Here is a 16,380-nt window from a genome sequence, read left to right as displayed (position 1 = left end):
ACGTAGATTAAATTTCACCTAAGCAGCTGAATGACTGAATTTAAAGGTTTCTATTTTAGTAAAAATTGGTAATTTCGTGGCTCAATTAAAGCAGCATTAAACCCAAAAGCAAACATTTGTTATATTGCAGACTTGCCAATTCTTAGATGCGTTGGCTGCATTAGTTTCCTTTTGTAGGCTCTCTCTATTTTCACCTGGCCAGTGCAAACTCTTCTGCAAATATATCAGATACAGGGATTATTATACAGGATTTATATAGCGCCAACAGTTTGCTCAGTGCTTTACAATATAACAGGAGACAATACAGCAACAATACATGTAAATATATATATATATATATATATATATATATATATATGCAGCGCTAAAACGAATAAGAATCGATAAATATCAATAAATAAACTAATAGATAATATCATAAAAGCAATATGGATCCATAAATATTAATAAAACTGATAAGTAATAACATATAAGTATATCATGAAATATAACAAGTATGAAATGCGCTCCAGGGCGCTAAGGACAGTAATGTGGAACAACGTCACAACTTGATGTTTAAAGTGCATATAGTGACATAAATAATAAAAGTCAATATTTTCCAAAGTCGACAATATAAGGGTGAAAATCTGTGACTGCTGTGGCTGTGAGAATAGATGTAGATTGCACTAACCAGAAAGCGCAATCTATTGCGCATTGCAGTAAATTAGGACCAACTCCTGGTTATCTGGGTCTGGAAACATATTGCACAGGGGGTCATCTGGCCAGCAACAGCAAGGGAAGTAACACACCATAGGAGGATATCCAGGCTCCAAAGATGCAATCATCAGCCAGCAGGGGGAACCATTCACATAGGTATATGCCCGGTCACATGGATTCACCTTAAAGGGGGGGGGGAGCTCGTAGCAAACAAGCCAGAGAGAAGAGTCTCCAATAGTGTAGTACTTTATTAGTAATTCAGATAAGCATAACAGGAGGTATTTCAACTCACATCAGGAAAACCAAGATGGCCGCTGACCGTCCACATGGGCCATGCGGAATGAACCAAAATAGGGCACCTCTCTAACGCGTTTCGTGTCCATACACGTTGTCAAAGGGGCAAATTTTATTGCCACAGCAACAATACAGTTCAATACAAGAGGGTTAGGAGGGTCCCTGCTCCTTGGAGCTGACAATCTAAGAGGGAGGGGCTAGTGGTACAAAAGGTAATAACTGTGGGGGATGGACTGGTAGGAGGAATAGGAGATTCCATTATTAGCTGAGGGCAGGATAGGCTTCCCTGAAGAGATAGGTTTTCAGAGATCACCTAAAAGTGAGCAGAGCTTGCGATAGTTTGATAAATTGGGGTAGAGAGTTCCAGAGGATGGGGGAAGCTCTGGAGAAGTCCTGGAGACAAGGGATGAGATAAATCATTTACCGCTGGCAGTGTGCTTACATTGGTTGGCGTCTCTTGGCGTCTATTTATTTATGTAAACCTGTTGTTGTAACTGCTTATAAAGCATTAGCTGGAGTTTGGCTTCAATTTGTTAATGTATCTAAACCTGCTAGTGGATCAAACACCCCCCCCCCCCACAGACTGACAATGCTGCTGTCCAAATGTGCCCCCTGTGCTCCTTCATCCAGAGTGGGGGCACTCTAATACAGGAGGTGTGTTACTGGTCATATCACCAAGTGAAAACAGTGGGAAAAAAGCAAAATTGAAAACTAATGCAGCCACCACATCTAATGATTGTTAAGCTGCAGTATATTCCATTTTTGGTTTTGAGTTTAATACTGATTTAATTTTGCTGCAGCCACTCCATTCATCCATATTCCTGACCCATCAGCAACCACAAGGTCTGCACAGGACTAAAGTCTGACATGGGACTAACTATTTACTTGTTCGCTAAGCAGTCATGCTTATTGATTACCCCAGCAAAGCTGTGAAAAAATGAAGGTTGAAACCTCACCTTAGTTGCAGTTTAAATTCCCCTTTTAAAGAAGTAACACTTGCAGCCATTTGTGGTGCAGGTTAACAAATCTCCGTGGCAGGCATTAATCCGACCATAAATTTTAGAGGCTGCTTTTACCTAGGAGAAAGTGACTTGGGATTTTTCTCAAATAAATACATTTAGCGAGAGCTCCTGTAGTGTTTGGGTTTTTGGTTTCATCGGAGACACATTCATCTCTATAAAGTATACAAGAGGAAGTTAAGCTGTGACAAGGCTTGGGACTTGTAAGTCCTATTTTAAACACAATGTCATCCTGCTGTGCTCCAAGAACATTAGCTACTCCTGACAGGTCTGTCCCTCAAGAAAAGATGCCCGCCCAACAGAAGATTGGGTCGATGGCTGCTACTCTGAGCTGTGAAATGCAGAGGGAAAGAAACAATAAAAGTAAATATGATCTTAAAGGCCAACCCCAGCCAAAGCTTTTTTAACCACTTGCCCTCCAGAGGATTTGCCCCCCTTCCTGATCAGGACATTTTTTGCGATACGGCGCTGCGTTGCTTTAACTGACAATTTCGCGGTCATGCAACGCTGCACCCAAATTAAATTTTTTTCCCCATAAATAGAGCTTCCTTTTGGTGGTATTTGATCACCTCTATGTTTTTTATGTTTTGCGCTATAAAATAAAAGACTGACAATTTTGAAAAAAAAACCAATATTTTGGACGTTTTGTTATTAAACATGTCGAGTAAAGAAAATTTTAAAAATAAAATGTCATAAATTTAGGCCAAAATGTATTCTGCTACATGTCTTTGCTAAAAAAAAATTACAATACGTGTAAATGAATTGGTTTGCATGAAAGTTATAGCGTCTACAAATGGCGGTATCAGGGGCGGACTGACCATTCGAGCACTTGGGCACTGCCCGAGGGCCTGGGGTCAGTAGGAGGCCCCATGAAATGCCCCTGGTACCTTTTTTATAGGCTTTTTTGGGTGTGCTTTGAGTGTGGGTAAGGACATAGGGGCCCCATGATCCCCTATTGCCCAGGGGCCCCATGAGTTGTCAGTCCACCCCTGGGCGGTATATATACCGGAATTTTTTTTTTTATAATAGCAATGGCGGTGATCAGCAGCTTATAGCAGGACTGTGGTGGGCATTCTGACACTGGGAGGGGAACTGACTAACTGTCACTGACATCCCCAGTGACACCAATATAGTGATCAGTGCAAATAAAAAGCACTGACACTGTACTAATGGCCCTGGGCTGGAAGGGGTTCACATATGGGGTGATCAAAGGGTTAACTGTGTGCTGTGTTGTGTTTTACTGTTCAAGTACATTGCTTTGTATTGCTCTGCTATGCAGAGCAATACAAAGCAATGTGCAGGAACTGACAGGGGAGAGATCTGTATTGTTTACATACAGGTCTCTCCCCCGTTGGTGATACATGTTGATTGCCGGGTGCCGGCGGGGAATTATCGGCTGGGAACAGGTGATTGGCAGGTGAGGCTGCCAATGGCAGCACACGCCCCCACCCAGAATGCAAAATCATATATATATATAAATATATATGTGATTTTGTACACCCCTGCCACCCTGTAGCAGTATTTCTGCTATAGGGCAACAGAAAAGCGGTTAAAATGTTTTGAATTAGAGTAAGTAATTTGGTTAGAGTAAGGATGGCTAAGAACCCTTCCTTCCTATTTACTTAACTTTTTACACAATCAAGTTAAAGTGTTACTAAACCCAGGAGGCTGCATTCACTGTATCTGGTCTCCCACAGTACACAGAACATGGAAATGCAGTTATTATAGTAACTATAAATTGCTAAATACCTTTTTCTCATCAGCAGTTAGAGCAGTTTTGTGACTTCTATCAGTGTCCAGCCAAGCTCTAGCTAAAGCGTGTAGGGGGAGTTATCTGTAGGCTGACTTCTGAACTCCGCATTAATTACTCCTGACCCCTGCACTCTGCATAACTTACTCCTAACCCCTGTGCTCTGCATTACTTACTCCAGACCGCTGAGTTATATTACATAACACTGATCACTGCACTTTACATTACACAATACTGACCCATGCACTTTGCATTACATACTATTGACCCTTGAACTCTACATTACATACACCTGACCCCTGCACTCTGTGTTACTTACTCTTGACCCCTGCATTCTGCATTACTTACTCCTGAACCCTGAGTTACTTGATTCTGAACTCTGTGCTTTGCAGTCCATAGACCTGACTATGAATTCTGCATTCCTCCTGACCCATACACTCTATGGCACATACTACTGTCTCCCCCATTCTACATTACATAATATATTACATAACACTGACCACTTCACTTTACATTACATACCCATGCACATTGCATCACATTCACATACTACTGAACTCTCAGCTCTGTGCTACATTCTCCTGACCCCTGCACTCCCCATTACTTATTTTTGACCTCTGAGTTACTTGTTTCTTACCTACCTCTTTGCTCTGTATTACCTACTCCTGGCTTTGCTGCTCTGTGTTACATACTACTGACCCCTGCATTCCCCCTAACCCATGCACTCTACGATATATACTCCTGACTAATGCACCCTGCGATACTTACTACTGACTAAGGAACTCTCTGTTACATAATACTGACCCCTGTACTCTATCTTACATAACACTGACCCCTGCACTCTACATTGCATACTACTGACCCATGAACCCTACGTTACATATGACTGACCCCTGCACTCTGCATTACATACTACTAATTGCTGAACTCTATGTCACATTCTACTGACCCCTGCACTTTATATTACATACCACTGACCTCTGAACTCTGTATTACATACTACTGACCTCTGCACTCTCTGTAACATTCCACTAACACCTGAACTCTAAATTACAAACTACTTGCATGCTATGTTAGTGACTACTGATCCCTGCACCGTGCACAACATACTGCTGAATTTGGTCTATATTATTTGTGCAAAAAAGTATATGTAATGGAAGACATTCAGTTTTTGAAAATTGACCTTTGTGCTGAGGAGTCTGTAAGGCTATCTGTAAGTATTTCACATACAATGTCAAAAACCTTTTACTTGTGACACAGTAAATAAAACATTTTTTGGGGTACAAACACTGTGGCATATGTGTGCCATGTATACAGAGAGTAGGATTGTGAGTTTTTTTCCATGCTGTTTTGAACCCATTACTTACCCACTATTCACCAATACACATTCCACATCAGAATTGTCTTGGGCCACACATAAAATGCATTAACAATAAGGACAGCTGATGAGCAGAAAGTCGGGCAGATCACAAGTTAATGATCATTGATGTAACAATATTATATGAAAGTAAACAAAAAAAAAGTTACGAAAAAAACAAAAACCAAAAACCAAAAAACAAACCAAAACAAATGAAAAAAAAACCTCCTCACCAAAAACAAACAAACAAAAAAAATGGGGAGGCTCGATGGACCACTTGGCCTTTTTCTGCCATCACTTTTCTATTTTTCTATGATACTGTACCTGTTGGTAAAATAAACGTAATTTTTAATAATATTTTTTATTATAGAAATAAAAGAGGGCAACATAAAACTAGTGTGATATTTGACACAATTTGTGATAAACTAACATCAATATCTGGTTCGATGGATGTAGTAGCAATTCTCAATGAATTCAATGAAGGTGCTCATCAGATATTATGGTTCTAATTTTGGCCTTCGTGTGCTTCATCCTTGACAATAGTTGTTCACAAATACAGGTGCTGCTAAAAACTGATGACATGAATAAGGCGTGATTGTGAAGAGTGGGAGATTTTTCTTTGGGAAGATAAAACTTAAAAATTTAAATTTTAAAGTGGGTTTATGATTATGTGTTGGACTGCACTCATAGCTGTCTTGGGATGCAGGTTGGACAACCTTGCTTTACAGCATTAGACCTACCCCAAGATAGCCTCTTTAAAATCCAATCCAGCTTGGGAAAAAGCCTAAAAATCTATCCCCCAGCCTCGTAAAAAAATAAATATATAAAAGCCAGCTCTGGCTGTATTGCTCTCCTCATCTCCACTACTGTACGCTTCAGACTGATAGACTCCGCTGTCAGAATACACTGATCAGTACTGCAACCAATTGGCTGCAGGTGCTGATCAAATGAAAGTGTTCCAACAGTCCTGTTTGATAGAAGTCAATCATTAGATTGACTTCTGTTGAGCGGGAACTGCCATATGCAAATCAAAATTCATCCAATCACTGCTAAATGGGCTAAATTTAGTTCCATCTGTGGTCAGCTTTACTGGAGAATGTTGCAGAGAGCAGCCCATCATCATTATGTGAGGGTGTTGGAGGAGGAGGCTTGTGATATAACTGGACTGAAGACACCTGGCAAAAGGTATGTATGTGTAGCACTACCCCCTTAGGGATTGCTGATAAATTTGGGTCCCCCTATAGTCCTGCACAGCCAGTCATTCAGCATTTTCCACACAAGCTTTCATCCGGAGACAGAAATCAGTCTTAAAGCTTTAGTTTTGGTATTTATTGAGGGGATTAGAACTTGGATAGGGTAAGGGGTTATAAGATGCCCAAGGAAACCAATAACTGAGAACCACTTCCTGAACTATCCACAAGATTCTCTTTTCTGACACAGTCTCTGTTGGAGTGCTAGCCGGCATCTTCTAGTTGTACCACCCCAGACCCTAGATGAACTCCTCTTCAACCAGCAATCTGGAGACTTTTTTCCTAAACAGGGGATCGGCTCCTGTTCCTTTAAATGAGGTGAACAGTCACTAGTAGTGGGCTAATCTGGTTTCTCACTAAAGTGCTCCTTCCCCTATCTGCCCAGGGGGTGCAGGTGTACTCACTCAGAACCTCTCCTCTACTGCTTGCAGGATGGCTGATGCTACCAGTCCTATCAGTTTGGCTGCTCCTTCCCTGCCATACAGGTGGTCCTCACTCAGAGGGCCAGTGAGTCCCGAGTTTTCCTCCTTTCTGGGCTTGTAGGAAGGCCCCATCCCACTAGGCATCCTTTCTCTAGCCTCACATCTTCCATCCGACTCTCCACACTGTAACTCCTCACTCCTGCTACTGAGCAGGCTCTTAAATGTTTAAAGGAGTCCCAGCCCCTTTCCAAGCTTTCTATTGGAGATTGGCTGAGTTATCTCAAAAGTACAGTCAGCTACTCCTCAAATACACCCACTGTTGCCAAGGTCCTCCTCCGAAAGCCTCAGAGCAGGGGAAAATTCCAGAGGGGCTAGCCTTCAGAGTCTCTCAGACCTGACCACAATTTGACCCCTCTGGATATCACACCTGAGCTGCTAACAAGCTCCTGACTAACCATTGGGTTCTAGCTGAACTAGGACTTTGTATTGTATATAGATTTTTATTTTTACAGGTGGGGGAGCAAGGCTGGCGAGTCCAGAGTTGGGCTCTAAACCTGCATTATGATGTCACTTTGATAAAACCCTGTGCTGCTCACATCAATGTGGTTTCTGTGATCTCATGAAAGTACTTTGAGCTCATTATAGGTAGGGTGGCGTCACTGTATTATGTATTCACTTTAAAGATTATTTACGATGCTACACCAGCAAAGATACATTAAGATGGATATCTCATTTTGAGTCATGCCCTGGTTTCTATAATGTAGACAATGCACAGACAGACATTCACTGTAAACACAATCACCAATAATGAGAAAGGGCCAGAACAGCAAACCAAGAAACATCTAAGATTGGGGGCTTCATTGGAGGTGGGAGGTGGGGGAGCAGATGGTTTTGCCCTGCGGGATATTAACCCTTCTCATGTTTCATTTGTCACTAAAGAAGCTGCAGAATCTATTTCTTCATCTTAATATTTGATAAACTACAAGGGGGAGAATTTAAAGCAGTATTAAACCCTCTGTACAAAATATCCCATTTCTCCTCTAGCTCCACAAAACCACAAAATGCTTTTTTTCCATCATTTGGAACCTTTCACTGACATTTGCCTTTTAGAAGATCTCTGTGCTGTCTCCCTTTCCACTGTTCTTCCCTGAGCTTCTGGTTCTGGAGTGCACACTTTCCAAATGGGTTGGATCTGAGGCATCTGGACTATATGCATGATTCCTTGCGTGTTGAACATAGTGTGCACATGTGCTCTAAGCATGTTTTTGGAGCACCTGAACAGCAGCATATATTTATTTCTTCATATCGGGATTTAGTAACACTTTAACACCAACATTTAAAAAACACTGATAAGTCTACTTACAATCTGAAATTTTTAATTGTATTGCTTTTCCCAGCACGAGATGGAAAGATGGAGGTTATGCAGTGTGAGTCACACAGGGAGGGTTTTAATACACATTGGTGCCAAACTAGCATACTTTCAGGTATTGGAAGCTACGGAGAGCAGTGAGTGTTTTCAGCTAATTAACCGCTTGCCCTCTTGAGGATTTACCCCCTTCCTGACCAGGCCATTTTTTGTGTTATGGCGCTGTGTTATTTTAACTGACTATTGCGCGGTCATGCAATGCTGCACCCAACTGAAATTTATGTCCTTTTTTTCCCACAAATGGAGCTTTCTTTCGGTGGTATTTGATTGCCTGTGTGTTTTTTATTTTTGTTGCAATAAACAAAAAAAGGCTGACAATTTTGAAAAAAATAAAATAATATATATTTTTGACTTTTTGCTATTAAACATGTTCAGTAAAAAAAATTAAAAATCAAATTTTGTTCCCCCCACCTCCTTCTCAGTTTCCTCCTTTGATCCCTTTTACCCTCCTCCCCTTTTTTCCTTCTCACCTCTGCCCTCCTCTCACTGTCTTAACCGGAACCTTTACGTAGTTTTAGGGAATACTGTTCCTCTTTCAGAGCTTGACCATGTCTCATCTTCCTTTGTTCTGCAAAACTTCCAAATGTCTCCCAATGGTTCCTTGTTACATGTTTTTTATAAGACAACCCCTTCCTATTGTAGGGCAACCTGCTCCTTGTTATCCCTCTCTTCTTTGTTGTACATGTATCTGCAGGGGCGGACTGACAACTCATGGGGCCCCCGGGCAATAGGGGATCATGGGGCCCCTGTGTCCTTGCCCAAACTCAAAAATGCCTATAAAAAAGGTACCAGGGGCATCTTTTGGGGCCCCCTACTGACCCCGGGCCCTCGGGCAGTGCCAGAGTTTCCAAATGGTCAGTCTGCCCCTGTGTATCTGAAATGTCTTATGCTTGTTTTTTTTGGCATTGGAAAAAATCAATAAAATGTTTGAACAAGAAAAATCAAATTTCGTCATAAATTTAGGCCAAAATGTATTCTGCTACATATCTTTGCTAATAAAAAATCCCAATACGTGTAAATTACTTGGTTTCCGTGAAAGTTATAGCGTTTACAAATGGCGGTATATATACTGGGATTTTTTTTTTTACTAGTAATGGTGGCGATCAGCGACTTATAGCGGGACTGGGGGGAACTGACTTGGTGTCTTTGACATCCCCAGTGGCACCAATACAGTGATCAGTGCTAATAAAAAGCACTGACACTGTACTAATGACACTGGGCAGGAAGGGGTTAATATGAGGAGTGATCAAAGGGTTAATTGCGTGCTGTTTTACTATGTGTGATGTGTGTGTTTCACTGTAAGCACACAGAGCCATACAAAGCAGTGTGCAGAAGCTGACAGAGGAGAGAACTGTATTGTTTACACACAGGTCTCTCCCCCGTCGGAAATCCTCAGCTACCCACCCCGTTTTTCAGAGCTGAGAAATCACGTATAAATTCTGCACTTTGAATGGATGGTGGGGAGATATGGCTGTAGATAAACAGGTACAACTTACATAGGAGGCTTTGTTTAATCCCTGTGTATCACTTGAGGCCAGTCACTTCACTTGGTATAGGTAAGGGTTTACAACCACTTTAGGGACAAATTCTAACCTCATTTTCCCTGTTGACATCCATGGCTTTCTTAATCGCTTGCCCTCCGCCCCATAGCAGATGTTCTGCTACAGGGCGGCTGCACTGTGCAAACTCACATAAATATACATAACTTTGCATTTCGCTGCTATTGGCTCCTGAGGATGTCAATCACCGGGTCCCGCCTGGGACTCTGTGATTGTCGGCGGCGAAGCTGAAAAGGGAGAGATCTGTGTGTAAAGAACACAGGTCTCTCTCCTGTCAGCATGAATGTGCTGCTTTCTATAGCTCTACACAGCAGAAAGATAGAAAGCAGCAGTTCTCCTTAGTAAAACACAACACAGCACACAGTCTAATTACTCCCTAACACACAGTTAACCCTTTGATCGCCCCAGATGCTAACCTCTTCCTGCCCGGTGTCATTAATACAGTGTCAGTGCTTTTTATTAGCACTGATCACTGTATTGGTGTCACTGGGGATGTTAGTGGCAGTTAGTCAGTACTCACTCAGTGTCAGAATACCTGTTGCAGTCCCACGGTCCAGCTATAGGTCGCTGATCGCTGCCATTACTAGTATAAAAATAAATAAATAAAGATTCCAGTATATATGCCACCATTTGTAGATGCTATAATTTTTGCGTAAACCAATTAATTTACACTTATTGGGATTTTTTTTAGCAGAGACATTTTGGGCGGAATACATTTTGGCCTACATTTATGAAGAACTGCTATTATTTCTATTTTTTATTGGATAAGTTTTATAGCAAAAAGTCAAAAATTGTGGGTTTTTTTCCCCAAAATTGTCATTCTTTTTTTTTTAATAGCACAAAAAATAAATAAGCGCAGAGGTGATCAAATACCACCGAAAGAATGCTACATTTGTGGGGGAAAAAAATGACATAAATTTCATTTATATACAGCGTTGCATGGCTGCGCAATTGTAAGTTAAAGTAATGCAGCTCCGTATCGTAAAGAATGGCCTGGTCGGGAAGGGGAGTAAATCTTCCGGAGGGAAAGTGGTTAAAGTTCACTCATCTCTAACCCTTATCATCTCCTAGATTGTAAGCTCCAAGGATCAGGCCCTCCTCTCCCTCTGGTATTGAACTGTATTGTTGCTGTATTGTCTCCCATTATTGTAAAGTGCTGAGCAAACTGTTGGCGCGATATAAATCCTGTATAATAATAATCAGCTCTTTCACTCCAGCAGCATTGAACTGCATTGCCTAAGTCCTCATGCACACTGGACGTTTTGATAATGCTGGTAACGTTAGCTGTTTAAAGTCATGTTAAAACATGAGTTTTTCAGCCTTTTTTTTAGCATTTTAACATTAGCGCTAAGTGGCGTTTTGCCACGTTTAGCAGCATTTTTCTGTGTTTGCAATGTTTTTTTAAATTTTTTTTTTACCCCCCCCCCAAAAAAAAAAAAAAAGCCCAAAAATGCCGGTTTGTAGCGTTTTGCTGCTTTTTCAGTGTTAGAGCGTTTTTACAGCTAAAAAACTCCTCTAGAAACCCACTAGTTCTGGGTTTTTTTTCCAGCCAAAAAACGCCCCTGCCAAAAAAACGCCCCTGCCAAAAAACGTTGATTATAGTCTAAGTGTGCATGGGCACATAGGATAACATGCTGGGGGGGTTTACTGACTGTAGAAAAAAATGTCAAAAGCCAAAAACAGCCGCTGTAAAAATGTCCAGTGTGCATGAGGACTTAAACTTTCACAATGCAATTTGCCTTATGTCCAATAAGCTCAATTCATGTCCACATGCTGGGTTGGTGTGCACTAAAAAATAGGACATAAATAAATATATACAAAACATTTTCATGCAGTATGCTTCTATACACCAAAACACATTTATAGTGCTATGCAGAGCCATACAAAGCAGTGTGATGGAGCTGACAGGGGAAAGATCTGTTTTGTTTACATACAGACCTCTCCCCCTTCAGTGATATTCGGCGATCGCCGGGTGCCGGCGGGAAATCACCGGCCGGGACCCAGTGATTGACAGCTGAAGCCACCAATGGCGGTGTGGGTAGAGCACTACCTGGAAATGTAAAATCAGGTGTATATACATGATTTTGCGCAGCCCTGCTGCCCTGTAGCAGTATTTCTGCTATAGGGCAGCAGGCAAGCGGTTAAAGATGGAGCTATCCCTTGGTCCATTAGGGCTCCATGCAAACTTTACTGGCAGAAACAAATGCTAATTTTGAGTGTTTTTTTACTAGTGTTTAGGAGTGTTTAGCATTATTTTTCTGCCAGAAAAATGCTCTAAAAACCGCACAATAGAAGGTTTTTTTTCTGCCTCTAAACACAGAGCTTAAAAAAATGCCTGTAGACTACCTAATGTGCATGGACACATACAGTTGCAAGAAAAAGTATGTGAACCCCTTGGGATTACGTGGAGTTTTGCATGAATTGGGCATAAAATGTGCTCTGAACGTCATCTAAGTCACAACAATAGAAGAACACAGTCTGCTGAACATAATACTACACAAACATTAGATGTTGCCATGGTTTAATTGCACATAACATGTAAACATTCACAGTGCAGGGAGGAAAAAGTATGTGAGGCCCTAGCTTAATGACTTCTCCCAGAGCTAATTGGAGCCAGGAGTGAGCCAACCTTGACTCCAATCAGTGTGATGATATTGGATGTGTTGCTGACAGCTGTCCTGCCCTTAAAAAACACACACCTGTTTTGGGTTTACTGGTTTCAAGAAGCACTGTCTGATGTGAACCATGCCTCACAGAAAAGAGCTCTCAGAAGACCTACCATCAAGAATTGTTGACTTGCATGAAGCTGGAAAGGGTTACAAAAGTATCTCCAAAAGCCTTGATGTTCATGTGTCCACGGTAAGACAGACGGTCTACAAATGGAGAAAGTTTAGCACTGTTGCTACTCTCCCTAGGCGCGGTCGTCCTGTAAAAATGACTGCAAGAGCACAGCGCAGAATGCTGCATGAGGTAAAGAAGAATCCCAGAGTGTCAGCTAAAGACCTACAGAAATCTCTGGCACATGCTAACATTTTTGTTGACACATCTACAATAAGGAAAACATTAAACAAGAATGGAGTACATGGGAGGACACCACGGAGGAAGCCATTGCTGTCCAAAAAGAATATTGCAGCACGTTTGAAGTTTGCAAAAGAGCACCTGGATGTTCCACAGCACTACTGGCAGAATATACTGTGGACAGATGAAACCAAGATTGAGTTGTTTGGGAAGAACACACAACACTATGTGTGGAGAAAAAAAGGCACAGCACACCAACATCAAAACCTCATCCCCACTGTGAAACATGGCGGAGGGAGCATCATGGTTTGGGGCTGCTTTGCTGCCTCAGGGCCTGGATGGATTGTTGTCATTGATGGGAAAATGGATTCCAGAGTTTATCAAGACATTTTGCAGGAAAACGTACGACCATCTGTCCGCCAACTGAAGCTCCGCAGAGGATGGGTGATGCAACAGGACAATGACCCAAAGCATACAAGTCATTCAACAAAACAATGGCTGCAACAGCACAGAATACACCTTCTGGAGTGGCCCAGTCAGAGTGCTGACCTCAACCCCATTGAAATTCTGTGGCATGACCTTAAGAGAGCGATTCACACCAGACATCCCAAGAATATTGCTACACTGAAACAGTTTTGTGAAGAGGAGTGGTCCAAAATGACTCCAGATCGTTGTGCAGGTCTGATCTGCAACTACAGGAAACGTTTGGTTGAGGTTATTGCTGCCAAAGGAGGGTCAACCAGTTATTAAGTCCAAAGGTTCACATACTTTTTCCTCCCTGCACTGTGAATGTTTACATGTTATGTGCAATTAAACCATGGCAACATCTAATATTTGTGTAGTATTATGTTCAGCAGACTGTGTTCTTCTATTGTTGTGACTTAGATGACGTTCAGAGCACATTTTATGCCCAATTCATGCAAAACTCCACGTAATCCCAAGGGGTTCACATACTTTTTCTTGCAACTGTAGGATAACATTATTTGCTTCTAAAGGCAAATGCTAAACTCCTCTAGGAGCCAGGGGCGGACTGACAACTCATGGGGCCCCCGGGCAATAGGGGATCATGGGGCCCCTGTGTCCTTGCCCAAACTCAAAAAAGCCTATGAAAAAGGTACCAGGGGCATCTCATTGGGCCCCCTACTGACCCCGGGCCCTCGGGCAGTGCCCGAGTTTCCAGATGGTCAGACCGCCCATGCTAGGAGCATCAATTTTGAAGCCAGTATATTATTTCTTTTCCTTGGGGCATCATTAAGTGATCAGAAGCAGTGTGATACACCCCCCCCCCCAATCTGCCTACACAGGTAATATATCTAGCACCATCTATCTCATGCAGACAAACAGCAGCATGGGTCATTTTTCAAATCTTCTCTAGGCGTGTTAGTGGTGATTTATAGTAACTTTAGCATGAAAGTATGAATACAAGAGGCAGGTCAGGGGCAGGCCTGCAATGTAATGTAAACAACAGAGCAAAGATACTTTTTATGGCTTCATGTAATTCCATGGCATTTGACAAGCAGGCCGATTTACAGCTATATTTAGATAAGGAGATTCAAGCTGTAGGCTCTGAGCAGCATCAGCATGAATAGGAAGTCTATAAGAAACAAACTTTCATGTCTTGGAGTTAAAGGGTATGTTTAAGCAATACCCAAAATTAACCCCAAACCTCCTTTTTCTCTTCTACAGCATTTGTTTTCTTTTTCCTACCAAACAGCTTTCATCACTCACATCATTGTCAGACTTATAGGAGTCTATGAGGGGAAAATGCTGGGAGCCGTATTCCTACTGACGTAGGAGTGCCCCCAGAACTACATCCCCAAGGAACCCTTTCCATAAACACTGGGCAGGCTCTTGAGCATCAAGGTATCAGCGCTGTTTTGCCTGGAAAGAAATCAATGTATTAATGTGGAGGGGACAGAGAGAGGCAGGAGATAGAGTTCTGTAGCCCAGCAGGCAGGGCTGATAATGCTGGCTGAACGTTCAGAGCATCAAAGGCTGTGGGGTTGATTTACTAAAGACAAATAGACTGTGCATTTTGCAAGTGCAGTTGCTCTAGACCAGGGATTCTCAAACAGGGTTCCATGGTACCCTAGGGTTCCTTCAGAGGTTGCAAGGGATTCTTTGAGCAATAAGCAATTTCTGCTTCTGAGACAAGTTTCCACCAAAACCATTGATCTTAGTTATCTGTAGATGGTAATTCCTAGTAACCACAAATGTAAGGAGCTTTAATCCCACTGTTAGGGGCGGACTGACAACTCATGGGGCCCCCGGGCAATAGGGGATCATGAGGCCCCTGTGTCCTTGCCCAAACTCAAAAAAGCCTATGAAAAAGGTACCAGGGGCATCTCATGGGGCCCCCTACTGACCCTGGGCTCTCAGGCAATGCCCGAGTTTCCAAATGGTCAGTCCGCCCCTGCCCACTGTGCATCACTAATATATCATGAGCTGTAGATATAGTCATTTTAGCAAGGGTTCTCTTAGACAGGAAACTGATTTCAAGGGTTCCTCTCTGTTGAAAAGGTTGAGAAAGGCTGCTCTAGACCTTAGTAAATTAAATGAAGCTTCAGTTTGCAAAGAAAACCTAATCACAGTCGTGGAAAATAAAAGAAAAAGCATTTTTGCTAGCACCTGATTAGATGAAGGAAGTCATCAGAGCTCTGGTGCAACTGCACTTGTAAAGTGCGCAGTCTATTTGCCTTTAGTAAATCAACCCCACTGTGTTGTTAGCCCAGTCTGGAAGTTGGTAGCATACTAAATTTCTGGCAGATTTCGATGTAATTTTTTTGTACCTGCAACAATTTTAAATATATTAATTGGTTTGTGTAAAAGTTATAGCTGCTCCAAACTATGGTATATTTATTGGAATTCACACAGCTTTTACTCTCTGTTTACCGATCACATTTCTTGAGGTGTTAAAATGCCAGTGCAGTACAACCCCCCCCCCCCCCAAATTACCCCTTTTTGGAAAGTAGACACCCCAAGAATTTTGCATGTTGAGTCCACGGAACATTTTATTTTTTTCCACAAATTTTTTGAAAATGACAATTTTTTTTTACACAAAGTTATCACTTTAATGATATATTGCTCATGCATGCCATGGATATATGTAGAATAACACCCCAAAATACATTCTTCTACGTCTCCCAAGTATCGGGATACCACATGTGAGAGACTTTTTGGCAGCCTAGCTACATACAGGCCCCCAAAATCCAATGACCACCTCCAGGCTTTCAAAGGGCATATTTCCTCATATCACTTCCCCACTACCTATCACAGTTTTGGAGGCTCTAAAATGCCAGGATAGTACAAACACCCCCCCCCCCCAAAAAAAATGACCTTTTTTTGGAAAGTAGACACCCCAAGGAATTTGATAGGAGGCATGATGAGTATTTTAAAGATATCATTTTTGTCATAGGGTTTTGAAAAGAAAAAAAGAAAGTAAAAAATACATTTTTTTTTCTTTCTTCGTTTTCCAAAAATGTGGCAACAAATGAGATCTGCAAAATATTCACCATGTCTTTTGGATACCTTGGGGTATAGCAACAAAGTCTATACATTTTTATTATTGATAGGCAATGCTTTAAAAGCC

Source organism: Staurois parvus, unplaced genomic scaffold, assembly GCF_062004578.1.
Source record: "Staurois parvus isolate SC_StPar_1 unplaced genomic scaffold, SC_StPar_1.0 ptg000298l, whole genome shotgun sequence".
Classification (NCBI taxonomy): Eukaryota; Metazoa; Chordata; class Amphibia; order Anura; family Ranidae; genus Staurois; species Staurois parvus.
The sequence above is the reverse complement of the archived record's forward strand: the minus strand, read 5'-3'. Positions refer to the sequence as shown.